The sequence below is a fragment of the Ovis canadensis genome, chromosome 22 (assembly GCF_042477335.2).
Source record: "Ovis canadensis isolate MfBH-ARS-UI-01 breed Bighorn chromosome 22, ARS-UI_OviCan_v2, whole genome shotgun sequence".
NCBI lineage: Eukaryota > Metazoa > Chordata > Mammalia > Artiodactyla > Bovidae > Ovis > Ovis canadensis.
Genome location: NC_091266.1, coordinates 20,989,947 through 21,007,555, shown reverse-complemented (window position 1 = coordinate 21,007,555; position 17,609 = coordinate 20,989,947).

Here is a 17,609-nt window from a genome sequence, read left to right as displayed (position 1 = left end):
AAGGCATCATTTTCAGAGAACTGTCATTATTTGGCTTGTCTGGCATTTACCTGAAAATCATCCTCATGATGGGCTGCTGTCCAAGGGGTTGCAGAGTCAGACACAACTGAAGCAACTTAGCATGCATTGGAGAAGGAAATGGCAACCCACTCCAGTATTCTTGCCTGGAGAATCCCAGGGATGGAGGAGCCTGGTGGGCTGCCATCTATGGGGTTACACAGAGTTGGACATGACTGAAGCAACTTAGCAGCAGCAGCAGCAGCAACAGCATGTATTTACCTGAAAATCTTCCTCATAAGCCTTGTCTGTATTTGACCTAATTGAGAAATTAGTTACTGCACGCATCTTTGAGTGTATTTGTCTTAAAAAAAAAAAAAAAAAAAAGAGAGACAGAGAGAGAGAAGCAGCAATCTCTTAATATTGCAGCTGTCTGTAGCAAAGATAAGGATTGGAGCTAACAAAAACCCGCCAAAAGATAAAAAGGAAAACTCTGGGATTCAGATGTCCATTGAGAGTTTTGCAAAGCTCTAGTACATTCCAGCTAATCTAGAAGGCCACACACATGGATAAGATTGTGCTTGTGTCCAAAGTTGTTTATATTCCCAAGAAAGAAGACATTTCAACCTTTCACTTCTGGTTGACCTTGAGGCTCTATACACGCAGAAGGTGGTGACTGAAACAGAGTTGTAAACTACCTGTCTGAACATTGTACATGTGCCAAAACACATGCCCAGCCCCACAGCAAAGAGTGGGGGATTTATTGATGTCAGTTATATAGGGCAAAAGCCTAGGAATTGGACTTTGTCAGGATTCAAATTTTCTGCTGTTAGGAGTCTGGAAAATAAGTCACAAGTTAGGAGAAAATTTTTGCAAATCACATATATGAGAAAGAGTTTGCATCTAGAATATATAAGGAAAATTCAAAACTCAATAAAAAAAAAAAAAACAGACAAAAATTTTGAATGCTTTACCAAAGAAGATATGTGGATGGCAAGCAAGCCACTGGTGAATAAACAAACATTTGTACATTCAAGTAGTGACATACATCTAAGCAAAAAAAGAAATGAATTATCATTGTTACATGCTACAACATGAGTAAAGCTCAAACATGTGCTGTGATGTAGAGTCAGAGTTTATGTATTTTAGAATTACATTTATAGGATGTTCTTGCAAAGGCAAAAAAAAAAAATGAAATAAAACAATGTAACAACAGAAAACAGGTTGAGTGGTTGCTGCTGAGGATTGGACATAGAGGGAAATTGATTATAAAAGTCCATGAAGGAGTTTTGAAGGGTGCTGCAACCATTCTGATTTTTGTTATGCATTTGTCAAAACTCTCTGACCTATAAAATAAAATGGTGTATTTTTACTGTGTTTAAATTATGCCATAATAAAAAATGGAGGAAGAAAATCCACTGTCATCTGCATTTGAATAATTTCTATGCAACATCTTTGGTATAGTGGAAGGCAGATGGAATATTATTGAATTCAGTGTTTATTCCATAATATTGAAAGATATTATTTTAGTATAGTATATAAATTCAAGAAATTCTTGAATTCTGTTCACTTTTCAGTGAACAGTGGGTGCATCCCACAGACATAGATAACTTTTAATAGGTGGTTTCATGCATTCCATGATGAAACATTTGTTTTTCTGAAGGGCAGTACTTTCCAAAGCCAGTCAAATTAAATAGAATATTACACATTTGAGTTATTATCAGCAGTGAATGAGAATAGCTAACCATGTTTTCCACAGCAGAGACAATGGTTGTTTATTAGATAATTTTGAAATTTGTCTCTTCTGCTACTTTTTGGCACACTTTATAATGATTTTTTAAGTAGTTCTATATTTTCCTAAGTGCTCAGAGCTTATTGTTTAATGATATATTTCAACCCACATAGATCATTCTTCAAGTTCAAGAGTCATAGACATGGATATGAATAATTTTTACACTTGCACTATTTAGTTCAGTGTAAAAACTGTTTCTACTCCTCTTATACTGGAATCACTGAAATGGAAGCCCTTTCATCTCATGATCTTAGCACTAAGGAAACTTTTCAACTAGAAAGCTGTACACTGACTGCTTCTTGTCATTTGCCTGGAAATAAGACAGTATTGTTTTATGGTGCCTTTTCTTCTGTTTCGCTTATCTATTCCTATTATCCCCCAGTTTAGCTATTTAATTTGTGGCTTAATAATAGCACTAGATTCCTGGATTAGGGCGTGGCAACCTACTCCAGTATTCTCACCTGGAGAATCCCATGGACAGAGGAGCCTGGCAGGCTACAGTCTGTGGGGTTGCAACGAGTTGGACGCGGCTGCAGCAGCTTGGCATGCACACAATAGCGCTAGATTAAGAGATCACTTGTCTTCCCAGGTGGTGCTAGTGGTAAAGACCATGCCTGCCAATGCAGGAGATGCAAGAAATGCAGGCTTAATCCCTGGGTGAGGAAGGTCCCCTGGAGAAGGGCATGGCAAACCACTCCAGTATTCTTACCTGGAGAATCCCATGGACTAAGGAACGTAGCAGCTACATCCATAAGGTCACAAAGAGTCGGACACAACTGAAGCGACTTAGCACATGCACCAGAGAGCACTTGATTGTGTTTGTGTGTGCCACTACTTGACAGTGTGGTCCAGGTCTGTTAGTTTCTTTTGTCTATCCATGGGGTCATGTAAACAAACAAACAAACAAAATCATCTATATATAGGATTATTTTACTTAATTCTCACAAAACTTCCTTGAAAATGTACTTTTATTGTCCACAATTTAATGATATGGAAAATGAAACAGATATTGAGGACTGTCCAAATTCAGGCAGGTTGCAAATGATTACAGAGGCAAGCTTTACATTTTACTTAATTTAAAAGAAATGTAAACCAAAAAATTTATTACTTTCTCTTTAATCAATGAACATTGGAAATGTCAAGTGAATCTCATATTAAGCATTCGTATCATACAGGCACATTTGCAAGCAAATACACATGGCAGGGGCAGAAGGAGCTTTTGGGTGGGATATAGGCTTCCCTGATGGCTCAGATGGTAAGGAATCCTGCAGTCCAGGAGACCCAGATTTGATCCCTGGGTTGGGAAGATCCCCTGGAGAAGGGAATGGCAACCCACTCCAGTATTCTTACCTGAGAAATCCCATAGACAGGGGAATGTGGCAGGCTACAGTCCATGAGGTTACAAAAGAGTGGAACATGACTTGGACTAAGCAACAACAACAACATACTAACATTGTACACTGGCTGATTTCCACTCTCTGTGTCCCCTGTGTTTAACGTATGGCATTTATGAAAGAGTTGTTCCATTTTGGGGGCTTCAACTTTTCTAAGCTCGTCTAACTATTTTTTTTTTAAATCAGGTATTCTTGAACTTAATAAAAATAGAGTAAAATCATAGGGTTTTCAACGTGGTTGAAAGTGTCCATAGTGAATTCGTATGATTCAGTGCCATGTAAACATGAAGTGCAACTTGGACTGTCAAATTAAAGCAATATTTTTATATTTCAAATTCTGCTTTGCAAAACTACTTACAAGTCATCTGAAATTATTGTATCATGTGGTAAAGAAATTCTTTTAATTTCCCCAGAGGTAATTGTGAATTTGTTCCTCCATATCCATTGGTTGAACATCTGGAGATTCAACCAATCCCAGGTTACAAACATTTAGAATAAAATTCTAGAAATTTCCAAAAAAGCAAAACTTGAATTTTGCATTTACGTTTTGCATTTAAATAGATCTGGCATTACAAACATATACACAAAAAAGTTTTTCAGGTAGATAATTGAACTCATTTTTCTCAAAAAATTTAGAATTTATATTACAGAGAATGCATGCATTTTAAGTTATTACTGTTCATTAAATTAGTTGATATTTTTAAATAAAGAGATAGCATTTTTTCAATTATTGAGGGAAGGACTTAATCATTTCAAATGTTTTTTATCTCTGTTAGTTCTTTATAACTAGGGGAATAAATATTTAAGGCATGGATTAGCCATCAGAAAACTGGCCATGGAACACTGGCATAGTATTCAGATATGTCATTATAATATTTTATAAAATGTGTAACAGATTTAATGCAATTTACCTAAATTCTCATTAACTTTTTACTAATAGTTTAATGCTGAGCACTAATACAATAGAAAAACTTATGATAAATATACTAATTAAACTGTCATTTTCAAGAGTAGGTAGTTTTTTATTCCACTTAATTTTTTATGCCAGATTTATTTTTTTTTTTTAAGATTTACTTTTTAGTTCCCAACAGTGAAGAAACCAAACGCATAATGGTTAATATTATTGTGTTCATAATCTATTTTTTACCCACATTCCCAAGCTTAATTACTTTTGTCTCAGAATCACATTACCAAAGTACGTAGGTTATGAGAGGAAGCTCTTGGTCCCTGCATCTCGACTCTGAATCTTCCTACCATATACAATTTTTTAATGAAGTGAGCTTGTGGTAAGTTCTTGTATAGGAAAACAATGAAAATATCCCCCAATACTCTGAATTCTAACAAGCCAATTCACTAACAATTATGTTGTGGCTCTAATATTTAAGTAACCAAAAAATTGGTTGTTTACACCTTAAAAATGGCATACATCTATATTCATTATACAAAGCACATGGCATATTTTCAGGTATGTTTATGTTACAATTCTTCTGTTACTATTTAACTCATAAAAGTCTGGTTGTATGTTGCCACTGTTGACTGCATTCCCATTCACCTACCCAATCAGCCCCACAAGGACATTTTGAATTTTAAATTGCTTGAACACAGGTGGGAAATCAGTTTAAAAGAAGAGATGATATTCTGTTCCAGAAAATCCTGTTAAGCAAATGAAACTGCAGCTGGGATCTTTTTGATTTTCACATCTAAAGCCAACTGTGTGTTTTAAGCCAGTCTTTTAAAATAAGTATACTCTCTCTGCTAATTAATAACCCATTAACGTCAACTACATTTGCCAGGTTAATTTTCATTTAGAACTAAATTGCAGGAAAAGTTCAAATGTGATAAATATTCTGTCATTTGAAGAGTCACTTGTAAAACAAAGAGAGAACTATAAGAATTTTGCGATGTTAATAACTTTTTCCAAGGCTTGGAGTCAACCTTGAGAATCTGACACTTACTCGAGAAAATTGCTTGCACAGGATTTGGTTCCAGCCTGCTCAATTTATCTTTTCTTTAAAAGGAGTGATTTTATTTACTTGATCTCTACTCCATAAGTATAATTATTGGAGTTTAATCGATGTTTTAATATTTAAATTGTACAATTTGCTAAATTTTTATGCACACATGTAAAACTTTTGTAATAATCAGTATAGCTATCACACCCAAATTTTGCTCCTTTACAGTCTGCCTTTCACACTACCATGCTTCATTCCATCCCTGAATACTTATAGGTTTCATTGTGTTGTTAAAAATTAGGTACTCTTTGGTCTTTTTCTTCTCTTAGCATAATCATTTTGAGAACCATAGATATTATGCTGTGTATCAATATTTTATTCTTTGTATTTCTAAGTAGTATTCCATTGTATAAATATAATAATTAATTCATCTACTCACCTGATAGTGAATATTCAAGTTGCTTTTTGGTTTTGGCTATTACAGATACAATTATTATGAATACTGATGTGAAGACTTTTCTGTACACGTGCTTTCAGATATCTGGGTAAACACTTAGAAGTGAAATGGCTGAAACATATGGTAAGTGTATGTTAATTTTTTCAGACAAATGCAAAACTTTCACCCAAAGTGTTTGTGTCATTTTACATTCGCACGAGAACTTGATGACAGTTCCGGTTGCCCCACATCCCGATTAATACCGTGTGTAGTGAAACTTAGCCTTTTTCAAATGTGTGGGTAATATGCATTTGTGGTTTTAATATACACCTCTCTTAAGACTAGTGGTGTCAAGCATCTTGTCGTGGGCTTATTTGTCATCATTATCTCTTCATTGCTAAAGTGTGCTGCTTTTGTGAATATTTTCAGATTTCTATATCTGGTTGTTTGTGGCTAGTATATACAAATAAAATTAGTTTCATAAGTTCATATAATATCCCACAGCCTTGCTAAACTCTTTAATTCAAGTAGTTTTTTTTTTTAATTCTCTCCAAAACATCATATTAAGGGAACACACTTTGAACGTGATTTATTACTTCTGATATTGTCTTCATTAATCTAGCTGAAGAAATGTTTGTCAGATTTTTTTTTTCTTTTTCCTGTAAAGTGATCTTTCTATCCCTATTTCCGCTATGTACATTTTTGCTAGTGGTAAAGAGCGTACCTGCCGATGCAGGAGACATAAGAGACATGGTTCAATCCCTGGGTGGGAAAGATGCCCTGGAGAAGGGCATGGCAACCCACTCCAGTATTCTTGCCTGGAAAATCCCATGAACACAGAAGCCTGGTGGGCTCCAGTCCATAGCACTGCAAAGAGTCAGACATGACTGAAATGACTGACCACACGTGCCTGTACTCTTGAAAAGAAGTCATAGGCACATCTTACCCTTAAGAAATGGGGATTATGAGCAAGATGACAGAAGTTTTCCATCTTTGTCTCCCCGTGTGTGCATGCTAAGTCACTTCAATCATGTTTGGCTCTTTGCGGCCTTATGGGCCATAGCCTGCCAGGCTCCTCTGTCCATGGGATTCTCTAGGTAAGAATACTGCAGTGGGTTGCCATGCCCTCCTCTAGGGGATTTTCTCAACCCAGGAATCCAACCACATCTCTTCTGTATTCTGCATTGGCAGGTGGGTTCTTGACCACTAGTGCCACTTGGGAAGTCCCTCATCTCCACCCAGTAACATCAGTTTTGACAAACACCCACAGACTAGAACACCTTTGTGGGAGTATAGACGTATAGCAGAGAGGTTCCAGCAAACCACTAGAGAAAAAATAATGTACATGACCTTCAAGAAGGTAAGAACAATTTCACTCTAACTACTCATGGAGAGTAACGACAGAGGCAATGCTTGGACAAAGAGCTTCTGGCCTGTGCACCAGGGCTTCCTCTTGGACATTCCCAAGTGTCATTATGTCTAAACAAGTACAACTGAATTTTCAGTCATTTTCAATTTCTTGAACTGCTTATTTCAATGTAGCAAAGGTTTAAATAATCAGGAAATTATATATAGTTGACCTGATGATTATATATAGTTGTACTTTCGTTACATGATTAACTTTCATGGAGACTTGTGGTAGAAGAAGGTGTTCTTATTTAGACTGGGCAATTAACTACTCCCTACTAGTAGTTATTATAACAACAACATCAACAACAACTAGCATTGTGTTATTTTTATCTGCACATGCTTCGTTTCTTCTGGCAAGAGCTCCTCTATTTTGCTTTGAGAATCCACCCTTCTGCCCTTACATGCCTTGGCTTGTGAAAATACATAATTGAAACCCATCACTAGGAACATTAACTAATACAGTTTGTATGGTAAATAGTACTATCATTTTCTTTCTGTTTTGCTGAAGGAAGTTTATAGAGTTGAAACACTTTGCCCTGATATCTTGCTGCTAGTAAGTGGTGGAGCAGATGTGAAACATGGGGAGTCAGAATAAAAATTGTCCCAGACAAGTAAACAGGCAAGGGAGACTTGTTTAAACCATTCCGATATGAGAGAGAGACTGAACTTAACTTCACTGAAGCAAAAAGCAGGAGGGTTTTAAGCACTGAGTGAGCTAGTGGAAAAGTACTGAAGATGTTGGGAAGACTGGGAAGGGATTGATTATAGGGATGTATTGAGCACATTGTGAGTTTGCAAATTAGACCATCTGTGCTTGTTCATTGTTACTTATTGATGTTAGGCTCCTACCCTTTATGGAAACTGGAAGATAGGAGTGTTTTCTCCTTCAGTGCTGACATTTCAAAGAAACAAGTCCTCACGTTCTTGAGAAAGACATTTCCTAGGTTGTAAAACTGAAGAAAAACTGGGAGAACATTTACATATATTCCAAAGAATCTGAGAAAGAATTTACAACTTCAAGCTTTCTAAAGTATTAATGAATGCCCTATAAAAAGGGATGTCAGGGGTCTATAGTCAAAAAAAAAAAAAGTGTGTCTAAAGTGTAGGCACATTGACGAGAATATTAAGGAATGCAGGTCAAGGTTTACTGCACACTGAAACCCATTTTGTTAACCATGTCAGGTTTTGGGGTTTTTTTTGTTTTGTTTTGTTTTTACCATTTTCAATGGTCCTCTGTTTGTGTTAGGAAAACAAATCTCTGCTCTGTTTGAAAGTAAGTTAGAAGAAGCTGTGTCCTCAGGACATGTGTGAAGCTGAGTCAGGTAGATTGCTTCTCAAAGGTATGGAAATCTTTTCGCCTCAGATTCAGAGGAGATGACCTCTTTTAACTGCCTTTTATAGAAGAAAGACTTGTTCACATTTATTTTTAAGTAATAAATCAGCCTATCTTTAAAAAATATTAAAAGTTTTGTGTTATTTTAAGTATAAGTTGTAAAAATATTTTTTTAAGAAACCAGAATAAAAAAGAAATAAAAACCCTTGGAGACAGCATTAAGATCTGTTCTAAAGGATTGTTAATTGAGGGAATCCTCATACTCTTAGAGGATTAGTTTTCAAATTTGGCTGCACATTGGACTCACTGGGGAACTTTAAAAAGTACCAATGCCTTCGTGCCATATGCAGAGATTGTTATTTAATTGATTTAATGTGAAGCCTGGGAATGGAATTTTAAAATCTCTCTATGTGTTTCTAATGGGCAGCCAATGTTGAGAACCATAGTCTGAGAGGGATAATCTCTAGAATCCAGGAAAAATTGTATCTGGAGCATTTTCTCTTGCATAAAAACATTTGGCAAAGCCAATTTACCCCTGAAAAGTATTGTGAATTGTACTTTTTTCCTATTCCTCTGTGGTCCTAGCACTCATCTAATAAAGCGATTTAGCCAACCAGCAAGCAGTGTGTTTGGCCCAACCTTATAATAATTCAAGTGGGGCTCGTATGACCTAGTTTTAGTCATTACATAACTTTTTATAACTCACATGTAGTTGGACATTTTTCTACCATTTGATCCATGATGATTATTAAAATAAAAATATTTATTTTTCTCTACATAAACAACTGATCTATTGTAGAGAGAAATAAAATACCATCTGATAATTCAGAAAATTAGGTTGTAACTTTTTATCTACTTTTCATGAAATAAAACTTTAGAAGATGATATTTCCCCATCTTAAATTTCTTAGAACCATAGCAAAATGAATATTCTCAAAGACCACTCTGTACTATATTACATTTTGAGAACAAACTAATTTTCAACTAGTTCATGGTTAATTAATATCATTTAATTGGAGACTTTTAAGGCATGCAAATACAGAGGAGTAGATTTCATGACATTAACTTAAGGCATTTTCCCCAAGGACTCAATTAAATATCAGCCAATGAAAAAAAGTTAATCGTATTTCATGTTTCTTTTTGTGATTGTATTTTTATACTTAATATTTCAAAATCAATCAACTTTTCTTTTGAAGGAGGCTAGATTTGCATTTTAAATGAGAGTCAAACCAGTTTCCCCAACGGATTGTCCTGTTTTTCAGAACACTTTTTTCAGGGCTCAGCAGAAATCAAACTTGGGTGAAAAACTCTCATTACCAGCTCATCATCAACCTGCAAGTGCTCTTGTTGTTTGCCTCGCCTTTTCAAATGGGATTATAAGCTTCAGTTTCTGGATGATGTCTTGATAGTTTTATTAACTACACTGCACATAGAAGTAGGCACAGAAAAAAACATTAAAAAAAAATCTTTTTTGATGAATTTTGTATATCTCCTTTACCAGACTAATCAATCTCCTTCTTATATCATCCTGCATTAAACATTCAGGGTCTAATTCTCACTCATCCTCCCCTTCAGAGTATTATCATTCAAAAAAACTGAAAAGGCATAGGACACATAGTTGCTTAAATCTCAACATAGATTTTTTTTTTTTTTTCCTGAAAAAGAACTGACAAGTAGAACATGGCTTAGGCTTGGGGCCAAATTTAATTTTTATTTCTTCTGAACTTTATGGGAGAGCAACTTGTACAAAAACTGCCTTGATTGCTTCCTTTTAGGCAGAGAAGCTGAGAGGGAGTTAGGAAAGTAGGAAGAGTAAGAGAGAGAGAAAGAGAGGGAGAGGGAGAGGCAGAGAAAAATGCCAGAAATTTGGTTGCTGACAAGAAACAGAGGAGAATCTGAACATTGGGCAGATCAAAGACCAAGCCACATTTTCTGCCACTGAGGTGTGATATCCTAGAGGACCAGTAAAGTAAGCAGTAACAGATGGGCAGAATGTTACCAATCTAATTTGCTTTTCTTTTTTCCTCGTGCTTGAGAAGAAAACTAGAAGTGTTCAATCATCTGCTCTCATCCAAAGGACATATGCACGCATGCCCAGTCATATTTGACTCTTTGGACTATAGCTCACCAGGTTCCTCTGACCATGCAATTTTCCCAGCAAGAGTACTGAGTGGGCTGCCACATCCCACTGCAGGGGATCTTCGAGACCCAGGGATCAAACTGGCGTGTCCTGTGTCTCCTACATTAGCAACTGGATTATTCTACCACTGAGCTACCTGGGAAGCCCTGAAAGGACATACAGAGGCCCATTAAATAAAGCATATTTATCCCTTTGGAATTATTATATGATAAGAAAAATACAGAAGTTTCCAAAGAACCAGTTTGCTAATTGCTTAGGAAAAAGACATATTATAGTAATTATTTGAAATACAAATAACAAATGCTTATATGTCGGGCTTACAAGGGTAAGATTATACTCTAATACTATGTAAATTGATTGAATTTTCTACAGTTAAATTTTCTACATAGTAAAAGCAAGGAGGTTATTATAAATTAGAAAATGGAAAAATGGAGAAGACTTTATAAACAAACTGATGTAGGGAAATTAAGGTTATTTTTTAAAACTTCAGATCACACTCTAAAGTGACAGTCTGTTCTCAGTATAATCCTTGAAATAAAATGTTACAAGTTACCAAGAAAGTAATTAAGACAAAGAAAAAAATAAAGAATTAGGGAAACATCATTGCACCAAGACTTCAATATGCCAAGTCTTAAATCTGACAGTGATCTTTCTTAAACCCCCAAGAATTTTAATTCAATACAATTAAATGCCCAGGTTAATTGTCTTATCTCTGAATATATTAAAAGTTAATAATAAGACATTTATCTTATCATGCTGGTGGTTTTCTAAAAATATTAATTGCATTGGAAGTTTTACCTCTGTTTGGAGACCAAGCCTTTTGTGAAATAGTCCTTGAACCACCACCTGTTTCGTTTCTCTTCCTATGCTTCCAATCTTAGTTACTTGATTGAATGCTCCACATTACTAGGCTTCTTCGGGAGTGCCATGCTTATCATTGCATTCTTAATAGCTAGCATAATACCTGCTACAAAATATGTTTTAATCACTAAAATATAAATGGATTGCTCCACATGATAAAGCACAACAGTTGTCATGCTATACCTCACATTTCTTCTTTCTTTCACCTAGAAGTAAATAAACAACTCTAAAAACAATGTATTAATCGATATCAAGTTGGATAAAGAAGAAAGTAGGGCCTTTCCCTGTGGCTCAGGGGTTAAGATTCAGTGCAAATGGTGTTGGTTCAGTCCCTGATTAGGGAACTAAGATCCCATACGCCACCACAGTGCAGCCAAAAGAAAAATAAAGCTCTGTTTCTTGATGGAACTGCAAACAATTAAAATTTAAAAAGAAATTAGTGAGTAAACATTTAATTAAAGATATAAAACTTTTGTTAACTTGAGTTTCCTAGAACAACTTCTGTCTGAACTAAACTAGATGTATTAATAATAACCTTTTAATTATTGTTTTATTTTTAATAATAATAGCAATTATTATCTCCAGGAACAAAATTAAGCTAGACTAAAACTTCATTATTTAAAAGGTCAGTGTACATGCATTTCAAAAAAAAAAAAACTATTTTCAAAATTTAGGCTTATTTTAATATAAAACATTTTTAAGACAATTGTAATTCATTTTATAAACCAGAGGAAAAGATAATGTTTAGCCTAGGTGTTCCTGAGAAAAAATCCAAGACAGAAGTTTATTCTTGAGAAATTATTAACAATTTGGGAATTTGAGGCTAAGAAGCAAGAGTGAAATTAGGGCAGTGAAATAGCCAATATAAGATTGTGTTTCTAAGTTACCCATAGTGATAGTTAATTTGTTGCTTGATCACCAAGACCTTCCTAAATGGCTTACAAAATGCACCTCTGAAATAGTTGTTCAAAGAAGAAAGCACATAGGTCTATCAACTGATTCCTCTTCTCCATTGGACAAATGTTGTCCTAGGGGCATTAACTGTCTAACAATTCCAGCTTGTTGATGAGTGAAGGCTAAGCACATTTCCAGGATTCAGACTGGCTAGAACATCATAAAAGCCTCTGGTCAAGAAGCAGCTGTACCTGCTCCAGACTAGCCAAGCCTAGTGAGCTAGTTGCCATAGCTACGAGTGGACTAAGAGGTAAAACCACAGGGATTTAAAGAGACACAAAAGGAATAATCAATGCTAGTAGCTAGCTTCTAATTCAAGTCTTATTTTTTACTTTCTTTGTTTTATTTCTCTACTGAATTTTCTGAACTCTGAAAACGATTTTCATTTTCTTTTATATTTCTTGCTTGCCCCTACATCAAACTATCTTTCCTATCTTGCTTCTTCTGTGACTTTTTATATTTTGCTTTATTATTGTCACAGCTATGATTATATCATTTCCCATTCACAACCCTCTTTCCATGCACACACACACACACCCACACACACCCACACACACACACACACACATAGATAGATAGATAGTTGGTTAAAAACCTCTTGAAAGTCTTTGTTGTTTAGTTGCTAAGTCACATCTGACTCTTTTGAGAGTCCATGGACTTGGACTGTAGCCTGCCAGGCTCCTCCGTCCATGGAATTTCCCAAGCAATAATACTGTATTGGGTTGTCATTTCCTTCTCCAAGGGATCTTCTTCATTCAGGGATCAAACCTGCATCTCCTGCATTCCTGGCTGATGTTTTATCACCGAGCCCCTTGGGAAGCCCCTCTTGAAAGTTGCCTTTGTGCAATTAGAAATATATGTATACTAGCAGAGTTAAAGACATACATGGAAACCAAGACAACAAAATGGAATATAATGTGATCATTTCAAGAGTGTGTCCAAACAAACATGACACAATTTAGAAAGTGCTTTTATGCTAATGTATAGATCATAAATAATTCTAGCCCATTGATGAAAATGATTATTCATCCTATAACCTTCAATGGAAGAGGGTTTTTTCCCTAATCTTTTTGAACAGAATTATTGAAAGGAAATTACTTGAACGTGGTATATCTGTTATTTTAGTATCACCCACTTAATTGTAGTGCATTTAATATCAGCTCTCAAAAAGACATGTCCAAGTCCCATCCTCAGTACCTGCGAATGTAACCTCATATGGAAAGAGAGTTTTTAGGTATAATCAAGTTAAGGATCTCAAGAAGAGCTCATTGTGGATTAGTCAGGTGAGTCCTGAATTCAATGTTTCCCTATAAGCAAAGGGGAAGACATATATAGAAGGGGAGAACTACGGGGGAAGAGTATGTGAAGCTGGAGGCAGAGACTGACATTATGCAACTATAAGCCATGGAGCATCACAGACTGCAGGCTGTCGCCAGAGGCTAGGATGGTAGAGTAGAGTATGGAGTATTGAGTAACATGGAGTATGGAGTAGTAGCATGGAGTATACACCTCAGAGCCTCTGGGAGGAATGACCTTACTGACACAGTGATTTCAGACTGCCAGTCTCCACAACTGGATGATAATAAATTTCTGTTGTTTTAAGCCACTCAGATTGTAGGGATTTGTCACAGGAATTCAATAGATTAATGGAGAGAAAATGGGTCACAATTGTTCCAAAAATAATTACAATTTGCTATTAAATACATTAACAAATCCCCTTTAAATAGAATTACTCTAGGTGCATCTTCAAAATAAAATTTGATTTGGCTAGTATAGAAATTTATATGGACTTTAATACAGTTTGATCAATGGCAAAATTGACACCTGAAATGGTAAAGGGAGTACTCATTTATAATGAAATTTTTTAAAATTGCAAATGTAATTATTAGCATGTAATTAATAGACTTAACTGTTATAAAACAAGTATAAACTTGTGTACTTATGAGAGTGTAGATTATGTGAGAGTTGAACACAAGACTGAGTTTGTAGAGTCACTCTATTACCATTTCTTTATCAATGGTAATATCTTTATCTTTCTTTATCAAAGTCTTTGTTGTTAGTTGCTAAGTCACATCTGACTCTTTTGAGAGTCCGTGGACTTGGACTACAGCCTGCCAGGCTCCTCCATCCATAGAATTTCCCAAGCAATAATACTGTATTGGGTTGTCATTTCCTTCTCCAAGGGATCTTCTGCATCCAGGGGTCAAACCTGCATCTCCTACATTCCTGGCTGATATTTTATCACCGAGCCCCTTGGGAAGCCCCTCTTGAAAGTTGCCTTTGTGCAATTAGAAATATATGCATACTAGCAGAGTTAAAGACATACATGCAAACCAAGACAACAAAATGGAATATAATGTGATCACTTCAAGAGTGTGTCCAAACAAACATGACACAGTTTGGAAAGTGCTTTTATGCTAATGTATAGATCATAAATAATTCTAGCCCATTGATGAGAATGATTATTCATCCTATAACCTTTGGTTTGGCCTTTGGTTTTTCCAGGGTTTGAAAAAGTATCAGAATGTCTTCATAACTTGCGTGTGCATGCGTGCTTGCTCATTTGCTCAGTCGTGGCTGACTCTTTAAGACCTCATGGACTGTAGCCCGCCAGGTTTCTCTATACGTGGAATTTCCCAGGCAAGAACACTGGAGTGGGTTGCCATTTCCTACTCCAAGGGATCTTCCTGATCTAGGGATCGAAGGCACATCTCCTACACTGACAAGTGGTTTTTATACCGCTGTGCCACCTGAAAACCCACATAGAAAATTGTACTTTTCAAGATAATAGTATTATTTTACCCACCTCTCTTATTGATTCTTATTGAATGGCAATCAATAAGACTTCTAAAGTCTTCTAAAGAATGAAGATGTAATATATAGAACATAGTGACTTATGTGCACCGAGTATGCTTAGTTCCTCAGTCATATTTGACTCTTTATGACTCCATGGACTTTTGCCCTCCAAGCTCCTCTGTCGATGGAATTTTCCAGGCAAGAACATTGGAGCTGGTTGCCATTTCTGACTCCTGGGGATCGTCCCAATCCAGGGGATTGAACTTGTGTCTCTTGCAGGTCCTGCATTGACAAGCAGATTCTTTATCACCATGCCACCTGGGAAGCCCCACTGGTCTAGAAATATGAGTATTAGTTGCTTCAAAGGCAACCAACCAATGTGAGGTGCAATGTTTTTGGCAAAAGACAGCTCATTTAAGTTTCAATTAACATTTCTAGTTGTTATTGAAAGTCCTCAGAGCTCATGTATTCATTAAACCCATTGAATAGTTGTACAAATCTCTTATCCTAAAATGCATTAACTCGTGAAGCTGAATGATTCATACAGAGAAATTACCCATGGTCAATGTACTTTGAACAATCATATATCACAAGTTAACTTATTTTTTCTTGGTGTTAGCATTAGGAAAGAGAGCCAGTATTTGATTTAAAACTTACCACTTATATCAGCTTTATGTAGTTAGCACCTTACATTCAAGAGCTCAAAATTATTTCCATGCCCTCAAATTATCAGCATTTATCTTCCATATTTAGTAGTAGGTTCATACAGAGCTTATTTATCTTCATCTTTGTGTATGTGTGCCTACATTTCTTTTATGTTTTATTCTGAGAGCTTCTCTACTGTGGCTTGTTTTCCTAAAGGAACCCATAAGCAGACCCTCCTGTTATAAGCTCTGCTAGTTAGGCTCTGGGTGTGCAAGGATGAGATTGAATTCCACCCTCACTCCAGGATCCATTCTACCCACAAGCAACCACACTGAGAACTCAATTTGTCTCTTGATGACTTGATACCCTCTCTGAAGAAAATGTCTGTAGTCCAGTATAGAGTGATCTAAATACAAGTTCGGGGTATTATTGAACTCAGAAATGTGAAATTTTAACTTTGAAGCTGCTGCATCTTTTCAGTGCCTTATTAAGTTATTAAAGATTTTTACAGAAGTTTGGCAAGAAGGGAGATAAATAATATTCTACCTTACTGAATATATAAATTATTTTATTATAATAAATATATTTAGCTCTATTACTTTTGGTGATTAATATGTCTGAGATGAAAATGTGATATTCATCAACAGAAAAGATTTTGGTGTAGTTCTCAAAGTTTGACTTTGGAATCAGGTGTCCAGATTCAAATCTTCTCTTTACTGTTTATTACCCATGTAAACTTGGAGGAAATTGCCTGAGTTCTTCATCCTCAAAAGGTAGACCCACTCCCTATGTCACAAGGTATGTCGTAAGGATGAATTAGATAAACAGCATGCTTATGCTAAAGCCAAATGAATGACACATGCTGAATAGTCAGGATGGAACTGTGGCTTTGGACTTTCTTTTTAGGTACTAGGGAACCAGAAGTAGGAAAAAAGATTATCGTTATTTTATTCAGAAAAAATAGTTTAGTTCAATTCAGTCAATTCAGTCACTCCGTTGTGTCCGAGCAACCCCATTGGACTGTAGCACGCCACGTTTCCCTGTCCATCACCAACTCACAGAGCTTACTCAAACTCATGTCCATCAAGTCAGTGATGTCATCTAACCATCTCATCCTCTGTTATCCCCTTCTCCTCCTGCCTTCAATCTTTGTCAACATCAGGGTCTTTTCAAATGAGTCAGTTCTTTGTATCAGGTGGCCAAAGTATTGGAGTTTCAGCTTCAACATCAGTCCTTCCAATGAACACCCAGGACTAATCTCCTTTAGGACGGACCAGTTGGATCTCCTTGCAGTCCAGGGGACTCTCAAGAATCTTCTCCAACACTACATTTCAAAACCATCAATTCTTCAGTGCTCAGCTTTCTTTATAGTTCAACTCTCACATCAATACATGACTACTGGAAAAATCATAGCTTTGACTAGACGGACCTTAGTCGGCAAAGCAATGTCTCTGCTTTTTAATATGCTGTATAGGTTGGACTAGAAAAAGAAAAAGAAATTCAATGTAAAAGAAAAAGAATCAGATCATGCATTCCATCTCATTGTGGTTTTGATCTGCATTTCTCTAGTGAATTTGAGCATCTTTTCATGTGCTTATTGGTCATTTTTATACCTTCTTTAAATGTCTTTAAATGTCTATTCAAGTCCTTTGCTCATTTTGTTTTGTTTTTGCTGCCATGGAGTTGCATCCACAGATGATTCTGATGGAAGGCAAAGTGGATTGAGAAGATGAGTCCTTCATGGAGTGTTAAGGGCCCTCTGTGAGGTGGCCTTGACCACCTTCTGTCTCAATTTCTGCTTTTCCCAGCAAGAATAATCTAGCTATGTGTTTCCAGGTTCTGGCCTTTGTTTCTACCATTCAAACAACTTGGACAGTTGAAGCAGAAATAATTTTTCATG